Here is a 4,661-nt window from a genome sequence, read left to right as displayed (position 1 = left end):
AGTTACAGATCTGAAACTCTTGTGTTAGCTATGCTATGGTTTTCTTCTACATTCTGTACACTGTACTGACCATCCTCTTATAAACCTCTTCTCATCTAGGTTAAAGATTTCTTGACTTCCCTCTGGTGAAGCTTGATACCAACTGACCTATAAGGGCTTGGTTTTCACAACAGAGTCTTAGTCTACTTTTGCCATCGCACCAAATACTGACAGAACAAATAAAATTATTGCTTGAAAAAACTAAGTGAAGACGATAGGATTCATATTTTTCCCACATGCCATTTGCAGTAGTTTTTCATATTTCTCATTTATCCCACACTTGAAATTTCATCTATTGGTTTTTGTAAATTTTCTTTTTGAGCCACAAATTTTCTCAGTTTCAGATTCTAATCTATTTTCAGTAGTGCTTTCAGTTTCGTTTACTCCCATTTCAAAAATACTCCCTCTTGTTCTCTACAGCAATAAAATCCAAATGCAAATTCTGATAACCTCAGCCAATGGTGAGTCACGGTCTCTCATTTCCACCTCTTCTAAACGGTCATGGTCACTCATTTTCACTCTTCTAAGCACCTCTTCTTTACAGCAACAAAATCAGAAAGCAAATTCAGGCAACCTTAACCAATGGTGAGTCATGGTTCCTCATTTCTACCTCTTCTAAACCCCTCCTCTGACGGTCAGGAACCTCCTCATTCCCCAAGTAGTAGCTATTCAGTACTTTACCACTTCCCTTGAGTCTCTGACCCCATTGTCTTTTTCTTCTTTCTCATAGAAAATAGATGCAGCCATTTAAGTACTTTCTCAACTTACTCTCCAACAAATCTGATTCAAATATGTTCATCTGCAGTTTTACCTTCTCTCTAGTGTCAAAACCTGAGGTGATCCTAAACCTTTTCAAAGACAAGTCATTCTCCATGTGATACTCTGTTCTGTCTCTAAACTGGACTCCTTTGATTATTGCTACCTCTCTATCGTTAGCCTTTCTACTAGATCTGTCCTCTTAATATTTATTCATATTCAAGTACTTTCCAACCTTAAAAAAACAACCTTGAACCCAACATCCTCTTTGCCTTAACTTCACTTCATAAAATTTTAAAGACATCATACCTCAAATCCACAAGCCTACCTGCCTTAGTCCATTTTATGTTGCTGTAGCACAGTACTACAGAATGGATAATTAATAACAGTTACTGATTTGGCTTACAGTCCTGGAGGCTGGGAAGTCCAAGGGCATGATGATAGCATCTGGCAAGACAGCAAGACTTCATGCTGTGTGATAACATGGTGGAAAGAGCAAGAGAAGATGTGAGCAAGCAAACCAGAGGGGGCTGAACTTGCTTTTATAACAAATGCACTCTCATGATAACTAACCCACTCCCTCCATAACATTATTCATCCATGAGGGCAGAGCCTTCATGACTTAATCACCTCTTAGTAGACCCCACTTCTTGATGCTGTTGCTTTTGGGATTAAGTTTCCAACACATGAACTTGAGGGAACACATTCCAATCATGGTACTACCTTGCATCCATACTATAATCTGTTGTGATCTACTTTTGCTCCCACAGGTCCATTAAAACTGTACTCCCTGAATTTCTGGTTGCTAAATACAATGAACATTATTCAATCCTTATTCTTTTAATCTCTTGGCAGAATACTTTCCAGTTGACCAACAGAGTCTTGTTGGCTTTTATATCCCTTGGAACCAAAGACTTACAGGGCTTGGTGGAGTTTCTGGCAACATAACAAAATCTGAAAATTGATGAAAGACTTAAAATGGAAAATAAGTGGATGCCAAATGGTGAAGGCTTTAAATGCTCAACTACGGGGACTGGCTTTTATTTTGTAGGAGTGATAATCTAGAAAGGTCTCTTAGCAGGAAAGTAGCATTACCACATCTTTTGGGAAGTAAATTCTGGGGCAGTTTATGGTTTGGAGCAGTAGTTTCCTTTTTTTCGAGACAAGGTCTTGCTCTGTTACTCAGGCTAGAGTGCAGTGGCACAATCACGGCTCACTCACAGCCCGGGAGGTCTCAAGCGATCCTCCCACCTCAGTCTCTGCCCCACCAAGTAGCTGGGACTACATGCCAGTGCCACCATGCCAGGCTAATTTTTGTATTTTTTGTACAGAGTCTTGCTACATTGCCCAGGCTGGTCTCCAACTCCTGGACTTAAGCAATCTACCAGCCTTGGCCTCCCAAAATGCTGGGATTATAGGCATAAGCCACCGTGCCCATCCTAAAGCACATTCTTAACAGGAAAACTGACATAGGCATTACCAAGAGGTTTAATTTCTCTTCAGAATCTTCCCATCAGATTCAGTTGACTCAAAAGGCAGCCCATGTGGCTGAGGGTTAGTTTAGATATGCACTGGCTCTTAGCAGTTCACTTTTGGAAACGAATTTCATAAGATCTCAGAGTAGAACACAGGACATAGATCCAGTGGAAGAGGTTAGGTTTAACGAGCTCTGAGTTGCAAGCTAGAGAAAGCAACTAGTTGACTTTGGCTATAAAGGACTTTATTCAATGGGGAGAGATCACCCAGAAGGCTGGGAAACCAGGCAGGAACAAAGGTGATGTAATCAACTACTAGGATCACAGTCCAAAGTGTACAAGGCAATGGCTATTCAAACACCAGATGTCGGGAACTTACCTGTTGTACTTACTGGATATGGGATAACGGCTGTTGTCCCTATTGATAGTTAGCCACTGATGCCTTCAACACAGGTCTTCTATTCAGTTTCTTTGTTTCACCAGTCAGGGCGAGGTGCCTCAGATACACAGGAGGTTGAAGTTTTTGCTTCTAGAGGTGGTGACTTGTGCCATCCAAACACTAGAAAGGGATTCAGATGTGGAAGAACAGCAAAACACCACAATACCAAAATCAAAAATAGAAAATAAAACCCAAAGACGTAAACTTGCAAGGATCCAATGCATCGCTTTTATCAGATTCTAAAAGCAAAACCTTTCGAAGCTTTTTATGAATTTAGAGTATTGATATATAAAATAGGTCTTGTTCTGCCTGAAGTTCCCCCTCCTATTCTTATCCACCATCATGTACGACTTGTCAGCCTCTAAGACACCTGCAAAGAATTTCTGGTCCTATCATGACATTAAAAATTAGGGGAGAGCAAACCGTTTTACAAATAGTTTGAAAATTCCCAAGAAGGCTGGGAAACTGAGCATGAGGAAAGCCTAACAAATTCAGGCTTAGAAAAGTTACAATGTATTTCTCTTAATGCCACTTAGTTAAACTAAACAGGAGAACTTCATTTGTGGTCTAGTACTCTTTCCAAACCAGACTCTTGGTCTCCATTTCCTCTCCTGAAAAACAAAGCAGTATGACTATTAGGCTTTGAAGAGACTTTAAAAAAGGACAGATTATTCTAGTACCCCATGAAATGTTTCAATTCTCAAGCAGTCTTTATTTTGTAATTTGCCTCTGAACTTTTGTAAAATCATCTGTTTCCTAGTTTTAAAACTGCTTGTTGCCATAAAAGCATCATATAAATGACTTTAAAAATCATTTGTGGAAAAAAAACTGGTAATGTAATATTCAGATTCATAATGCTAACTATGACCTTGAATATTTTGTTGTAGTCCTATTTTAATGTTTTAAAACCGATTTAAAAATACTCATATTCAGATAAGCCCCAAACTAAAAACAACTCAAATGTCCATCAACAGGTGAATAATTAAATTATAATATATTCATACAAAGGAGTAGTACTCAGCCACAAAAAAAAAAAAAGGAACTGAACTATGAACTATTACTGATCCTTGAGCTAACATGAATTTTAAGAACATACAGTGGAATGAAAAAATGACTTCATTTATGTAAACTTTTTAATGCAGGCAAATGCAAAGTACAGTAATAAAGATCAGAACAATCAGGCCAGGCACAGTGGCCCATGCCCATAATTTCAGCACTTTGGGAGGCCGAGGCAGGCAGATCACCTGAGATCAGGAGTTCAAGACCAGCCTGGGCAACAAGGCAAAACCCTGTCTCTACTAAAAACGCAAAAATTAGCCAGGCGTGGTGGTGTGCACCTGTAATCCCAGCTACTCAGGAGGCTGAGGCACGAGAATCGCTTGAATCCAGGAGGTGGAGGTTGCAGTGAGTTGAAATCATGTCACTGCACTCCAGCCTGGGCAACAGAGAGAGACTCCACTCCATCTCAAAAAAGGATCAGAACAATCAGTGGAAGGAAAATGGAAAGTGAAGTGACCGTGAAGGGACCCAAAGGGAGTGATGGCTCTACAGTTGCATACATTTGTTAAAACTCAAACGATACAGTAAAATGCCTGTGTGCTTACTGTATATAAATTACACCCCAATTAAAAAAAATTGCATAGACATCTAGTAAGTCACAGGCATCTTATTTCCTGCTTCTGTATTGTTGGGAGACAGAAAATATTAAGTATCAAAGCTAAGTTAAGATTGTTACAAGAAATTAAGAAATTGTCAGATAACATCATTCTAAGTATAGACTCCCTAAACCTGCAAAGCAAAACCCTTCATATAGACCCACCATTTAAAAAAAATAGCTACTTTTAAAAACATTCACTCAAGCTAGCAGATAACAAAATACTTATTTTATTGTTGTAAAATTAAAAATAGTAGACAAGCATATATACAGTTCCAAAGCAGAGCAATACAAATAT

Source organism: Macaca mulatta, chromosome 3, assembly GCF_049350105.2.
Source record: "Macaca mulatta isolate MMU2019108-1 chromosome 3, T2T-MMU8v2.0, whole genome shotgun sequence".
NCBI lineage: Eukaryota > Metazoa > Chordata > Mammalia > Primates > Cercopithecidae > Macaca > Macaca mulatta.
Note: the sequence above shows the minus strand (reverse complement) of the source record.